Below are 16,449 nucleotides of genomic sequence, written 5' to 3'. Positions count from 1 at the left end.
ATAATAATAATAATAATAATTGCTGACTATCTATAATAACAACCCCCACCCCCACCCCCTTCCGATGGATGCATACCTGGGACCTAAGATATACAGGTAACAGAAAAAGGAAAGAGTTCTGGTGGTACGTTTGGGTAAGTCATGCCGTGCAGCCCCCCTGGCTGAGAGCACCTCAGGCTCCGAAGTGAGAGGGCATTCTTTCCCACCTCACGGATGCCACACAGCTCTGGCGTGTGAAAGCCCAGGGACATCAGGACTCAAGACTCAGACATGGCACTGGGGCCCAGCGGGGGACAGCAGGACCCAAAGGGTACCCTGTGGAGGTGGCGAAGCTAGCAGCAGTGCAGGCTGGAGAGTATTCATTCACACGCACTTCAGAGAAACCTCCCGGAGACGTCTAAAAATATTTTACAGGGCAAAGTCCTGTTGGAGTGGATGGGATAAGACACAATGTCATCTGGGTCATTAGGATTGACGTGATTCCATCTGGACTAATAGGTAGGTATCTTGGGTCACATGTGAGAGGTTGCCTAAGAACCAATCATAATCATGCTGCAATCAATGTTGTCTTTGATGGTAAGAGGCCTTACACTTAATATGACAACCAAAACATGCTGCTTCACTTCAATATAAAGTCATCTCCCTGAGCCCAAGAAAGGTTTAACACATGTGGTCTTATTTAGGCAACAAATCTGTACAAACACAAAAACAAACAGCAGTTTGGATGAAAAAAATTGAACTTCAAATACAAACTGAATTGAAATCAAGTACTACCAAGCCAAAGTCAGGGGAAAAATATATAAAAAGGTACCACTGTGGTAGGGCTGGATATCAGGACGTAAGATCGCTTCCTGCCCCAGCTACTTGCACACGTTAATATTAAATCCGATATTATCCATGATTCAGTACTTTAAAGGGCATGCCAAGAGACTTTCACTTTTGGACAGACCAGAAGCACAAAGACCTTGACCCTAAGGGCTCCTCAAATTCATAAGTGATAACGTCTTTAAATTTTTTTTTAACGTATATTTATTTTTGAGACCGAGAGAGACAAAGCGTGAACGGGGGAGGGTCAGAGAGAGAGGGAGACACAGAATCTGAAACAGGCTCCAAGCCCTGAGCTGTCAGCACAGAGCCTGACGCGGGGCTCGAACTCACAGACCACAAAATCATGACCTGAGCTGAAGACGGACATTTAACCACCTGAGCTCCCCAGGCACCCCAATGATAACTTCTCTAAATGAGGGTATCCAGACTATTGCATCCTCATTTCTACTGATGACTAAGATATCCTTTGATCCTGGATCACGTAGAAAAAAAGTTTGGGTTTCTCCTTGCCCAGAGTGTCGGTCAGCTATGCCTGAAAGATGAAACAGTTTGAAGTATTCCACAGGATCACCAATAACAGTCATTTCTTTTTTCTCTCAAATTCATTAAAAGGGAAACCAAATGTCTTGGCTGAGGAAAGAGCTGTCCCTTTACTAAATTTATAGAAGAAAACGCCTCTTGGCCCATGCAGAGTTCCGTGAATCAAAGGGAAACGCAAGGCCACTGCTTTTGTAGATAACAAATTGGTTCAGTCACGGAAAGACTGTAGATCTGACAAGGAAAAAATGGCATGCTCAAGAGAAGATGAATTTTTACCATATTTCAGTCCAGAAGACCACAATGAAAGAAAAATGACTTCATCCACCCCAATTCTGGGAGCCCTGGTGAGGCTAAGGATAAAAGGGGAAAGCCCCTGGAACTGACTTCCTGTCATACAAGTTGCATCCATCAATTCAGGGCAGCTTCAGAGGGGCGCATGCAATCACAGCTGACAGTGGATAAATCACAATTATCAAGACCTTATTAGCTATTGCCCTACAGTTAAAGAGGGTCATTTGCTTCTATCAGATAGCAATCGATTGCTTTGTATGGGCTACAACTTATGAGGCCAAGGTCAAGGTATGGTGATGGAAAATTGGGTTAGATATCATAAATCCTCCAGCGCCAATCCTTCTTATCTGAACGAGAGTGCCATAAACTATTAACTCCGAAGACAGGTTTGTGGGAAATATAACAGAACCCAGAATCATAGCAAACTTTCTGATGGATAATACAGTATATCAGAAAAACTGAGAAAGACTGAACTTTCTTCAGTTGATAAGAAGAAAAGAAATTGAATTCACCCTGCCTTGATGCACACGGTTAATTCTTCAGATCAGCAAGCACTCAGCAAAAGGGGTAAAAAGACACTTTATAGAGGAAAGATACTCCTCTTCTCTTGCTATGATCCAAGAGAACCCATACCCTAAATGAATGGCTCCTAAGTAGTCCATACCATGAGGCTGGCACTGAAGGAAGGTAGGGGATAATTCTGTTACAGTGTCTTTTTGTCTCTGTCACTAATCACCAAGAAACAAACTAACAAAAAAAATGCAATTCTCATCTATCCAAATAAAAGATGCATTGTTACTTTTTAGAATTGTCAGAAAATACTCACAATTCAGAAACCTAGGTAAAGGGCATATAGTGTTACTTGCACCATTCTTTCAACTTTTCTGACTCAAAATATTCCAATTAAGAAGTTGGAAAATTGGGGCGCCTGGGTGGCGCAGTCGGTTAAGCGTCCGACTTCAGCCAGGTCACGATCTTGCGGTCCGTGAGTTCGAGCCCCGCGTCGGGCTCTGGGCTGATGGCTCAGAGCCTGGAGCCTGTTTCTGATTCTGTGTCTCCCTCTCTCTCTGCCCCTCCCCCGTTCATGCTCTGTCTCTCTCTCTCCCAAAAATAAATAAACGTTGAAAAAAAATTGTTTAAAAAAAAAAAGAAGTTGGAAAAAGATCTTATCATAATTGGTACTAAAGTAAAAGTAGCTTTAACTCATAAAAATAATTTTATGTACTCTTTATCTTTCCGTTTTTCTTATAGTTACTTGCATTTCTATTGGCATAATAAATGGTATCTATTTTTGTTATACTGAAGGTTTTTTTTTTTAAGTTTATTTATTTACTTTGAGAGAGGAAGAGACATCATGAGTGGGGGAGGGGCAGAGACAGAGGGAGAGAGAAAATCCCAAACTGGGTCCTGCTGTCAGCACAGAGCCCAATGGGGGGGCTGGAATTCACAAAACCATGAGATCATGACCTGAGCTGAAACCAACAGTCAGTCGCTTAACCGACTGAGCCACCCAGGCAGCCCTATACTGAAGTTTTTATACCTAGCATTGTACCAGCTAGAAATACCCATAAATCAGCATTTTCATATTGATCACAACAAATGTTCAATCAGTGAACTTACTTATGTCTTTGTACGGCAATTTCAAAAAACTTTGAAGAAGACAAAAAAGCAAAAATTAATGTTATCTCTGATAATGGTCTTTAACATTGGTGAATGAAGCAAGAAAAAAATGAATCAATTTCCTAAACTTTATCCTGCTGAAAAAGCATAAAGTTTTAGTAAGTCCATGAGAAATGACATAAATTTCTCAAATGAACCTTATTTACAAATGTCATAAATTAGGGATTGGTCTTTAAAAACTAATGGGCAATGAGAATGAATCTGATAAATTCTCTAAGCCAAGGAAGGGAAACAAGAAAATGTAAATCCAAAGTTGCATCTGGATTCCTATCCAGTTGAACAAACCTTGATACCGCAAGAAATTTTTCTTAAATCAAAACTGAATTTTTCTGTACATTTCTATAAAGGCAAAAGCAGAAAGCCTCAGAAGCAGATGGGCATGAAAACTTCCAAAGGTTCAAACTTTATTACCTTGCAATCTCCCATTGCTTTCTCCCACTGTTGTTGGACACTATTATCTCCCAAAATGATCTATAAGAAATGCTAGTTTTATCATGTTACTATGTCTCCAAGTCTCACTATGTATATTTCTAATTACTCAGTGACAATTTATGTCTGCTCTAGTAATCTTTCAGCTATAAGTATAATTTTTTTTAACCAGATTCTTGTGTTAAAAAATACTGTGAGTGGCACCTGACTGGCTTAGTCAGTTAAGCAGCCAACTTTTGATCTTGGCTTGGGTCTTGAGATCAGGGTCATGGGTTCAGGCCCCGAGTTCAGTTCTACACCGGGCATGAAGCCGAATTAAAAAAAAAAAAAAAAAAAAATCCTCCATACCATGACAAGTTAAAAATAAAGCAAAACTCTGGTTGCACCAACTGTAAGTTCTAGATTTGGGGAAGGTACTCGTTTAGGCAGCACATATACTAAAATTTAGAAGATTTGGGGAAGGTATAAAAGTTTCTTAGACTTAATTATATTTTTACATTATGTATGTTGCAGCTTTAGTGAAAACACATAAGTATAAGGGAAAATTTGTCCTGGAAATGTAGTTTCTCCTGCTAACCAAACTTCAGTGATAAATAACAAAGTGAGCTTTATCTTTCCAGGTGCCTAACTAAAAGACAAAAAGAGTGTTTCAGGAAAGACTCTTCTTAAAAAATGAGTATGAGAGATAGATAGCAGGAATGGAGAGCAAAGGCAAATCCCCAGAAACCCAAAAAGGTAGGCAGCTGATCTGTAAAGCAAGGAGAGGTACCCAATCACTACTCTGTAAACCTTAAACTAATAGAAAGGTAGATGTCAATTCTATCTCATTAAAACTGGAGGGGAGAAGCAAACATTACAGAACTACGCAGTATAGAAAGGGGAAGTCACCTAGAACCCACCCCTGGAGACTGCCCACTGCCAGCCATTTAGCACATCTTCTTCCTGATGTTCTCTTCTACATATATACTAACATACATATGTAGTGAGGTTGCAAAGTTTAATTTGCTACAATGCATACTTGTGGAGAACATGAATTTGACTGTGTTACATTTCTCAGGCACTAACTGCCCACACACTAACAGACAAACAAATATTTTACTAAACATCTACTGCAGCTTAAGCAGTTGGATCCAGTATTTTAAACAGTCTTTTCACTTTTGCTTTTAATTCCCTTGCCCTTGGAGATGTGTCAAGTAAGAAATTGCTGCGGCTGAGGTCAGAGAGGTTTTTCTCCTGCTTTCTCCTCTAGGGTTTTGATGGTTTCCTGTCTCACATTCAGGTCCTTTATCCATTTTGAGTTTATTTTTGTTAATGGTGTGAGAAAGTGGTCTAGTTTCATTCTTCTGCATGTTGCTGTCCAGTTCTCCCAGCACCATTTGTTAAAGAGACTGTCTTTTTTCCATTGGATATTCTTTCCTGCTTTGTCAAAGATTAGTTGGCCATACGTTTGTGGGTCTAATTCTGGGGTTTCTATTTAATTCCATTGGTCTGTGTGTCTGTTTTTGTGCCAGTACCATGCTGTCTTGATGATTACAGCTTTGTAATAGAGGAAAAAGTCTGGGATTGTGAAGCCTCCTGCTTTGGTCTTCTTCTTCAATATTGCTTTGGCTATTCGGGGTCTTTTGTGGTTCCATACAAATTTTAGGATTGCTTGTTCTAGCTTTAAGAAGAATGCTGGTGCAATTTTGATTGGGATTGCATTGAATGTGTATATTGCTTTGGGTAGTATTGACATTTTAACAATATTTATTCTTTCAATCCATGAGCCCGGATGTTTTTCCATTTCTTTATATCTTCTTCGATTTCCTTCATAAGCTTTCTATAGTTTTCAGCATGCAGATCTTTTACATCTTTGGTTAGGTTTATTCCTAGGTATTTTATGATTCTTGGTGCAATTGTGAATGGGATCAGTCTCTTTGTCTTTCCGTTGCTTCATGATTAGTGTATAAGAATGCAACTGATTTCTGTACATTAATGTTGTATCCTGTGACTTTGCTGAATTCACGTATCAGTTCTAGCAGACTTGGTGGAGTCTATCGGGTTTTCCATGTATAATATGATGTCATCTGCAAAAAGTGAAAGCTTGACTTCATCTTTGCCAATTTTGATGCCTTTATTTCCTTTTGTTGTCTGGTTGCTGATGCTAGAACTTCCAACACTGTATTAAACAACAGCGTTGAGAGTGGACATCCCTGTCATGTTCCTGATCTTAGGGGGAAAGCTCTCAGTTTTTCCCCATTTAGGATGATATTAGCTGTGGGCTTTTCATAAATGTCTTTTATGATGTTTAAGTATGTTCTTTCTATCCCGACTTAAAAGCAAAAATGAACTATTGGGACCTCATGAAGATAAAAAGCTTCTGCACTGCAAAGGAAACAATCAACAAAACTAAAAGGCAACCGACGGATTGGGAAAAGATATTTGCAAATGACATATCAGACAAAGGGCTAGTATCCAAAATCTATAAAGAACTCACCAAATTCCACACCCAAAAAACAAATAATCCAGTGAAGAAATGGGCAGAAAACATGAATAGACACTTGTCTAAAGAAGACATCCAGATGGCCAACAGGCACATGAAAAGATGCTCAATGTCACTCCTCATCAGGGAAATTCAAATCAAAACCACACTGAGATATCACCTCACGCCAGTCAGAGGGGCTAAAATGAACAAATCAGGAGACTACAGATGCTGGAGAGGATATGGAGAAACGGGAACCCTCTTGCACTGTCGGTGGGAATGCAAACTGATGCAGCCACTCTGGACAACAATGTGGAGTTTCCTCAAAAAATTAAAAATAGATCTACCCTATGACCCAGCAATAGCACTGCTAGGAATTTACCCAGGAGTGCTGAGGCATAGGGGCACTTGTACCCCAATGTTTATAGCAGCACTTTCAACAATAGCCAAATTAAGGAAAGAGCCTAAATGTCCATCTATTGATGAATGGATAAAGAAGTTGTGGTTTATATATACAATGGAATACTACTTGGCAATGAGAAAGCATGAAATATGGCCTTTTGTAGCAACATGGTTGGAACTGGAGAGTGTGATGCTAAGTGAAATAAGTCATACAGAGAAAGACAGATACCATATGTTTTCACTCTTATGTGGATCCTGAGAAACTTAACAGAAGCCCATGGGGGAGGGGAAGAAAAAAAAAGTTAGAGAGGAAGGGAGCCAACCCATAAGTGACTGTTAAAAACTGAGAACAAACTGAGGGTTGATGGGGGGTGGGAGGGAGGGGAAAGTGGGTGATGGGTATTGAGGAGGGCTCCTGTTGGGATGAGCACTGGGTGTTGTATGGAAACCAATTTGACAATAAATTTCATATTTAAAAAGTAAAATAAAATAAAATAGTCTTTTCAGTCTTCTGTGTGGATAAAGATGCTCAGGATCTCAGAAGGCTTCCTCCCACTGAAATAGGCTTACACATCCTTGGAGAGTATCGGGAGGAAAGGGAGTTGCGGCCTTGTGCTGGTCCTTGGGTTTATATACCTCCTGTGTCCTGAGCTTCAGGGTCACTCTCTTTGTCTGCTGGATGGCCCTTATACAACTTGTCTGCTGGCCTCCCTGAAGACTCCACATTCTGTTCTTTTGGCTCACCCAATATTCTCAAGGATTATTAGCCAACTCCTTGTTGATTCAACCTCCTCTTAGTTTATGCTATCTCAATAGGCCTCTCCAATTTCTCACTGTGACCCCTACGAGGTCCTAGCCTGGAGGTGCCACTCCATAGCCCTCCTCCCTAACATACACAGATACTTCCCCCTGCCTTAGGAAGTCCCCTCTGACTCTCCAATCTGTCTCTTAGCAATTTCTGGGTCCTATCTAGACCCCAAGGGAACTAGAGCAGCCCAGGGAGATGCAAATTCAATGCCTTCCTTTGGCAATGTCCCAAGCTGGCAATGCACAGCCTGAGAGGTAGTCTTTTCTCAGATCCCTCCTGTCTTCAGTGCTCCCCTCACCTGATCACCATAGCTCCCCACCTCCAGTTACATAAAAGCCTCTGAGCCACTTCACTCTCAACTCCTCTCTTGTACAATCTGAGGCTCTCAAGCCTATTGTTTTGTTGCAGAAACTTCATTGCACTTCTAGACTTGCTCTTATGTCCAGGTATAGGGTTGGGTGTTTTTAGTGGGATGATTCTATAAACTATTTTATAACTTTTTGGTTGGTTTTTTTTGTTTTGTTTTGTTTTTTCTGTTTCACAGTATACCATGGACATCGTTTCAAGTCATTTCAGGTTAAGTTAGTTCACTCTTTTCAACAATTGTATGCCATTTCATCGCATAAATGTACCATTTACCTTCCAATCCCTACTAATGAACATTTGTGATGTTTCCAGTTTTTCACTATTAAAAACAATGTTGTAGGGGCTCATGATCTCATGGTTCGTGAGTTCAAGCCCCGCAACCAACTCCCTGCTGACAGTGTAGAGTCTGCTTGGGAATCTCTCTCTCTGCCCCTCCCTTGCGTGTGTGTGTGCACTCTCTCTCTCTCTCTCTAAAAATAAATATACTTTAAAAATGCTATAATTCTAATACATTGCTGGTAGGAGTATAAATTAGCACAGTAGAATGGATAGACAAATTGTAGTGTATACTCACAAAATGGAATACTACATACAACAATGAAAATGAATGAATTACAATTACATGTAAGAACAGGATTAATTATACAAACATAAGCAAAAGAAGCAAGATACAAAAGAATACATAAAGCATTTTCCACTTATATAAATTTTTAAAAATAGGTAAAACTACATTATTTTGTGGATGCATATACAAGTGGTAAAAATCTAAAGAAAAGAAAATTATTATCAAAAAGTCAAGATAGTGGTTACTTGTAGAGCTATGTTGTCCAATATAAATATAATATGAGCCACAGAAACAAACCATAAATGTAATTTTAAATTTTCTTTTTTCTTTTTTTTTTAATTTTTTTAGGGGCGCCTGGGTGGCTCAGTCGGTTGAGCGTCCGACTTCAGCTCAGGTCACGATCTCACGGTCCGTGAGTTCGAGCCCCGCGTCGGGCTCTGGGCTGACGGCTCAGAGCCTGGAGCCTGCTTCCGATTCTGTGTCTCCCTCTCTCTCTGCCCCTCCCCCATTCATGCTCTGTCTCTCTCTATCTCAAAAATAAATAAACTTAAAAAAAAAATTTTTTTTTAATTTTTTTAATGTTTGTGTTTATTTTTGAGAAACAGAGTGAGAGTGGGGGAGGGGCAGAGAGAGAGGGAGACATAGAATCTGAAACAGGCTCCAGGCTCTGAGCTGTCAGCACAGAGCCCAACATGGGGCTCGAACCCACAGATCACGAGATCATGACCTGAGCTGAAGTCAGACGCTTAACCAACTGAGCCACTCAGGTGCCCTTAAATTTTCTAATAGTCATATTAAATGAAGAGAAGGGAAAGAAGGTAAAAGTAATATATATTTTATTTAACCCGATATATTCAAAATATTGTCATTTCAGCATGTAATCAACCCTAAAACTTATTGATATGCTTTACATTCTTTTTCTGACACTGAATCTTCACAACCCAGGGTGAACTTTACACTTGCAGTACATCAGAATTCCAATTAGCCACATTTCAATGCTTACTTGCCACAGGTGGCTACTGGCCAACCACATTGGACAGCCCAGAGCTAGCAGACAGGAGAGTCAGGAAAGAAGTTAGCTCTATAGGAGAAAAGTAGGCCATAACTGGGAAGGACATGTGGGAAATTCTGGGGAACTGGCATCGTTATTTTCCTTGAGATGAGTGCTGATCATATATTTGCGTTATATTTATTAAATCGGACATGTGAGTCTCATGAACTTTTTTGAATGTGTTTTGTTTTATCCCCCCCAAAAATGTTTCAAAAATACTGAATGTATATTCCTGTACGTGTATCATTATAAACGTGAGCAAGTACTTCTGAAGGATAAATTTATAGAAGTGTAACTACTGGACCAAAAGATACAAACATTAGAACGTTCAATAGTACTAAATTACCTTCCATGTGCTTATACCAATTCTCATTTTGAACAGGACCAATGAATGAGAACTCCCATTTCTCTAAATACTTACCAACACTTCCATTTTAAGACATTTTTGACAGATGTAAGAAGATATTTGAAGAGTTAGAGTCACTCAGTGACCGTTTCAAGAAATTACAAAATATATTCCATTCGGGACAGTTTTTCCCCTACCATCCATAGACGCTAACAATCAGGTCCTTCCAGTGCCCCTGAAACAGATGGCGGGGGCGGGGTAGGGTGGGAGGTGGGGGGCTCGCGGTCCAGGATTGCCACTGCCCTGCACCAGCAACTTCACCCTGTGGCTACATAGTATCTGAAATAGACTTGCCTTGAAAGAGCATACACCAACCTGCATTCTGACTGAGCGTTTCAGATTTTGACACCTCATTTCGGGGCTGTCCATGCTGTCCAGGGTTGGCTTGAGTGGTGGTAGCCAAATGCAAAGACTTCAAAGCCAAAGATGACCTTGATTTGACAGAATTATTTTAAAATCTTTTCATCTTGGCACTAGGCCAAACTTTCTCCTCTAGCATGGCATTTTGTTTCCTTTTATGTGACAATCTAAAACGTTTAAAATAAATGTTTGGGACTCCTCTAGTTAAACTGTCCTCGGAGATGGATTATCAGCCATATGAGAAAAATGAGATTTATTAGTCTATAATCACAAAATACTCCTTTATTTGTCAAATTCTTCTCTCTCCCTCTCTCCTTCTTTCTTCCTTCCCTTTCCTCTTCCTTCTCTCTCCCTTTTATTTCCCAACGTTGCCTGGCTTAATTCTGATCTCTCCTTCCTTGCTCTTCAACTTGAGCCCACGACCTAAGGATCCCAAGAGGTCACAGTCTTGGGATGCACCAGGATGAAAGGTGGGCAGCAGAGGCGTACAGAACCCTGGAGATAAAATGAGACCTTAACCACAGAAGGACATGCCCAGGAGCATTAGCAGGCAGGTCTATGGAGGAGGGGACCTACATTTAGCGCTTATGTGCTGACAGGAGTCAATAAGATGCACACAAACAACTTGGCAACTTCAGTGAAATGATCAGGTATTAAGTCAGGCGTGCTTGTACTTTTCTCTAAATTAAGAAAAGACTGTCTGGTATTATAGAAGTATAATTGTAAGGGCGCCCGGGTGACTCAGTTGGTTAAGCGTCTGACTTTGGCTCAGGTCATGATCTCACAGTTTGTGAGTTCGAGCCCTGTGTCGGACTCTGTGCTGACAGCTCAGCACATTCTGTGTCTCCCTCTTTCTCTGTCCCTTCCCCGCTCTCACTCTGTCTCTCCCTCTTTCTCTCTCTCTCTCTCTCAAGAATAAACATTAAAAAAATTAATTTGGGGCGCCTGGGTGGTGCAGTCGGTTAAGCGTCCGACTTCAGCCAGGTCACGATCTCGCGGTCCGTGAGTTCGAGCCCCGCGTCGGGCTCTGGGCTGATGGCTCAGAGCTTGGAGCCTGTTTCCGATTCTGTGTCTCCCTCTCTCTCTGCCCCTCCCCCGTTCATGCTCTGTCTCTCTCTGTCCCCAAAATAAATAAACGTTGAAAAAAAAATTTTTTTTTAAATTAAAAAAAAAAAAATTAAAAGGAAAAGAAATATAACTGTAGAACCACAGGACTGATTAGTACGGATTTGCAGGCTCTGTGGCAGATCTGAATCAAAACCATCAAGGATTATCATGCTGGTTAGGAACCACTTAACATTGGGAGGCAGAGTTTCTAGCTTAATAGCCCTGGGCATAAATCCGCAGACATACACATACACAACACTTATTAGTATGTGACCTTTGGAAGTACTAATCTTGCTTTCCCTATCATAGGATAGAGATAATGCCTACCAGGCAGGACTATTTTAAGGACTCTGTAGGTAAAGCACTTGCACATAATAGATTCTCTTTTTTTTAATTTTTTTTTTCAACGTTTATTTATTTTTGGGACAGAGAGAGACAGAGCATGAACGGGCGAGGGGCAGAGAGAGAGGGAGACACAGAATCGGAAACAGGCTCCAGGCTCTGAGCCATCAGCCCAGAGCCCGACGCGGGGCTCGAACTCACGGACCGCGAGATCGTGACCCGGCCGAAGTCGGACGCTTAACCGACTGCGCCACCCAGGCGCCCCAATAGATTCTCAACAGTAAGTACTGATGATAATAATGATGATTTTAACAAAATGAAAGCACCATCCAATTTTACTGAAATTTTGTACAATAAATTTCTTTTTTTTTTTCAATGTGTATTTATTTTTGAGGCCGACAGAGACAGAGCATGAACGGGGGAGGGTCAGAGAGAGAGGGAGACACAGAATCCGAAGCAGGCTCCAGGCTCTGAGCTGTCAGAACAGAGCTGGATGCGGGGCTTGAACTCACGGACCGTGAGAGCATGACCTGACCTAAGCCAAAGTCTGACGCTCAACCGAATGAGCCACCCAGGAGCCCTTGTACAATAAATTTCTACCATTGTTATACTTAGGGGAAAAAATAAAACTACTCCTATTTTTAATAGGTCTGGCTTTTTCAAAAGCATGGTCTTTAAGTATCCATTATTGAATCTGCTATTAAAATATTAAAGAGGAGGGGGAATGTGGGTCAGTTTCACAGACTAGGAACTAGGAGAAAAAGTACATTTCGTATCTTCAAAACATAAATTTTTTCATCCCATGTATATTTACAGACAATGAAATAGAAAAGAACAAAACAGACATAAGACCTACTCTCAAAGTTTTTACAGACTAGTAGGAAAGAGACAACTTGTAACAGAAATCACTAAAAGTGTGCTAAGTGACGCTGTGTTGTGCACAGGGCCCTTCCCCTGGTCTGGAGTGTCACAGAGGTTTCCTGAAGAAGAGACAGCTGTACTGGGTAGAGAAGAGAAAATCTATAAGCAGAGTGGGGAAACAGCCTCCAGGCTGAGGAAAGGGCCTAGCTAAATACACTGAGGTGGAAAGAAGGCTGGGGGTGACAGGCAGAGTTAGTTGAAAGTCTTAAGAAAAAGCTCGTGGAGCACAGAGAGGTGAAGCATGTAGGCCTTACGGGAATATTAAGGACTTGGGACTTGGTCCCAGATGCAGTAGAAAGCTATGGTGGGTTTCAGGTGGAAGTGGTATAATCTAATCTGTTCTTTCATAGATCAGTCTAGGCACTATGTGAAGAACTGAGATATTATGATATAATAAGAAATACATTTTTTGGTCTTCATCCTAGCACAGAGCTCCTAAAATCCTTGTAATTTACTTTAATAGTAAGTCCCTTTCAGCTATACCTGGGTTTAAGTTAATGAGGGACTCTTGGGGCACCTGGCTGACTCAGTCAGTAGAGTGTGCAACTCTTGATCTTAGGGTTATGAGTTTGAGCCTGGTGTGTGGTGCGGAGTTTACTTAAAATGAAAAATTAAAGGGGTGCCTGGGTGGCTTAGTCGATTGAGCATCTGACTCTTGATTTCGGCTCACGTCATGATCTCACAGTCGTGGGATCAAGCCCCACATCGGGCCCTGCATTGATCTTAGAGACTGCTTATGATTCTCTCCCTCAGCCTCTCTACCTCTCTCTCTCTCTCTCAATAAAATAAAATAAAATAAAATATGAAATATTTTTTTTAAAAAATGAGGAACTCTTGATGGAAACTTAAATAGTCACAGGATGGGGTTGGAGGAAACAACCATGTGATTAGAGTGTTGGAACTTTCAGGCCCACCCCACCTCTTCACCTCCAGGGAGAGAAGGGGGGCTAGAGATTGAGTTTAATCACCAATAACCAATGACTTATCCAATCATGCCTATGAATTGCAATCTCCATAAAAATCCTAAACAATGGGGTTGGGCAAGCTTCTGGGTGGGTGAACACACTGAAGTACTGGGAGGGTAGTACACCTACAGAGGGCATTGAAACTCCATGTCTCTTCCCACATACCTTGCCCTAAGCATCTCCTCCACTTGGCTGTTCCTGAGTATTCTTTATATTAGACCAGTAATAGTAAGTAAAGTGTTTTCTTGTGTTCTTGCAGATTATTGAACTTGAGGAGTGGGTCATGGGAACCCCCAATTTATAGCCAGTAGGTCAGAGTATAGGAGTATCTGGATTTTTCACTGGCATCTGAATCGGTAGCAGTCTTGTGAGACTGGACTGGCTGCTTAACCTATGGGATCTGATACTAACTCCAGATAGACAGTGTTAGAATATAAATGAATTGTAGGACACCCAGTTGGTATTAGAATTGGTCATGGTGTTGCAAAAACTACCCACATATTCGGTATCAGAAGTGTTGTGAGTATGGGAAAAGAGTTTTATGGTAAGAATGAATTCAGGGAAGGTAGGAATGAATGGAGTACTGGCAGTGAAAGTAAAAAAAATGAAAATAGTGGGGTGCCTGGATGGCTCAGTCAGTTAAGCACCCAACTTTGGTTTCGGTTCAGGTCATGATCTCACAGCTCATGAGACTGAGCCCCAAGTCAGGGTCTGTGCTGACTATGCACAGCCTGCTTAGGATTCTCTCTCCATCTATCTCTGCCCCTCCCCCGACTCATGTGCCCTCTCTCTCTCAACATAAAAAAACTTAAAAATAAAATAAAGTGGAGAGTTCATACCAATTACATAGGAAGAATTACTAAAACTCACTGGTTGATCAGAAATGGCAAAGGCAAAAAAGGGAAGCAATAAGGTAAATCCAAAGTTTCTGCCTTGGGTAACTGAGCTGAGAGGTACCATATATTGAGCTGGGGGACTCGGAAGCAGGATCAGGTCTAAGCCACGAAGAAGAGGAAATCAGAGTGTCCAATACATAGCAGGAAATACAAGGTAGGCACTCAGAAGCAAGGCCTGGACTGCATTATAAATTTCAGATGGTCAGCCCAGAGATGTGTAATCAGTATGGCCCCAGACCCCAGATCCTTTTACTCCAGAGTAAAGCTACAAATTTGCTCCATCCTTTCCCAGGGCTCCCCTCCAGAAATATCCAAAGGCTCTCAGGGCTGCTCATGCTAGCCCAGCTCCCCAGCCCGCATGTGTCTCTTGTGGCCAGCACAGCAAGGGAAAAGGACTCAGATGTGTCCCTCCAAGCAGGTCTCCACCACCACTGACCTTGCTGTGGCCAGGTCTATGGGCCACCTCCAGCAGCTGCTCTCTGGATGGCAGACTCAGAGGCCAGTGTTAGCACCAATGGAAGAATTGTTCCCACTCTCAATTTCCTTGACGAAAGATTTTCCTTCAATGCACTCCTGGCTTCTGTCTACCTGGGGAGATAATATGACAACCTGCTTGGAAGTTTGGCAAGAACTAGGAACGCAAGGCCCATATTCACATATCTTCTTGGGAATGAGCTAACCACAGGGAGCATGAATTTGGCTGTTCCTCTGGAGGCTGACTTCCCCCTCCATGCCCTGGCCCAGCAATGCCTGTGACTGAGAGGGAAATTCTGCCTTATTCTGGCTCTGAGATGAGCACGCCCATTTGAATAACAGATATAAAGTATATCATGCCCTTTGACAGTAAAAAGATGGTATTGGGGCTCACTGTGGTAGCTAATATGTACGCTTGTTATTTGCTATCTCTCCATAGCAAAAACTAGATGTACATCACTTTTAAGGTTTGCTTAACAGTTCTCAGTATAGAGACACCATTACTTCACCACTACTATAGTTAACCATAGTAACCATTACTAGGAACAGCCATTCTTCTTGTTACTTTTCTACTATTTATACCTTATCTCAATTAATATCCTTGAACAAATAATTTTATACAACTGTCTACAGCCTAAAAGAACTATATATGTGTGTGTGTATATATGTATATGTATATGTGTGTGTGTATATATGTATATGTATATACATATATACATATACATATATACACACACACATATATATAATTTATTTATTGTGCTTTTTAAATATTGATACATCTGGTCTGAGACAATATACACTTCTACCAGCATGAATATATTAGTCTTCTATTGCTGTATGACACATTGCCACAAACTTAAAAGCCTAAGTTTCTATGGTTCCGGAGTGCAAGTCCATCTTTTCTGTGTCCCCCACTCAGGGTTTCACAAGGTTGCAACCAACATTGTGGTTGGGCTGTGTTCTCATCTAGACACTCAACTAGAAAAGAATTCTTTTCCTTGTAGCTGTATGAATGGCTTCTTACTGGCTATCAGCTAGAGGCTGGCCACAGCTCTTAGAGGCCACCCATAGTTCCCTGGCACATGGCCCTCTCCATGCTAAGTTCAAGGCATGGTTCTTTTTTTTTTTTTTTTTAATTTTTTTTTTCAACGTTTATTTATTTTTGGGACAGAGAGAGACAGAGCATGAACGGGGGAGGGTCAGAGAGAGAGGGAGACACAGAATCGGAAACAGGCTCCAGGCTCTGAGCCATCAGCCCAGAGCCCGACGCGGGGCTGGAACTCACGGACTGCGAGATCATGACCTGGCTGAAGTCGGACGCTTAACCGACTGCGCCACCCAGGTGCCCCTCAAGGCATGGTTCTTTACTTCTTCTTGGCCAGCAAAACAATCTATCCAGGCTTATAAAATATAACATCACAGAAGCGACATCTCATCCTCGTGTCACAGAAGCAAATCACATCTCCTACCCACCCTCAAGGGGAGGGAATTCTAGAGAACATTAACACCAGGGGCAGAGATGAAGGGCCATCTCAGAATTCTGCTTCCCACAAT

At 41.5% G+C, this 16,449-nt stretch overlaps 1 protein-coding gene across 2 annotated transcripts in view; it reads right to left on the bottom strand.

The window, feature by feature from the left end:
* LOC147580027 (uncharacterized) overlaps positions 1-16,449 on the bottom strand; it is a 228,004-nt gene that overhangs the window by 185,636 nt on the left and 25,919 nt on the right. For both annotated transcript variants that reach the window (XM_086709945.1, XM_086709944.1), the window contains one exon: positions 14,855-15,006. The gene's annotated coding sequence lies outside the window, so the exon portion shown is untranslated. The remainder of the gene's footprint in view (positions 1-14,854; positions 15,007-16,449) is intronic.

The sequence above is a fragment of the Puma concolor genome, chromosome B3, assembly GCF_028749965.1.
Source record: "Puma concolor isolate L17-30 chromosome B3, mPumCon1.1.hap2, whole genome shotgun sequence".
In the NCBI taxonomy this organism is placed as follows: Eukaryota; Metazoa; Chordata; class Mammalia; order Carnivora; family Felidae; genus Puma; species Puma concolor.
The sequence above is the reverse complement of the archived record's forward strand: the minus strand, read 5'-3'. Positions and strand labels throughout refer to the sequence as shown.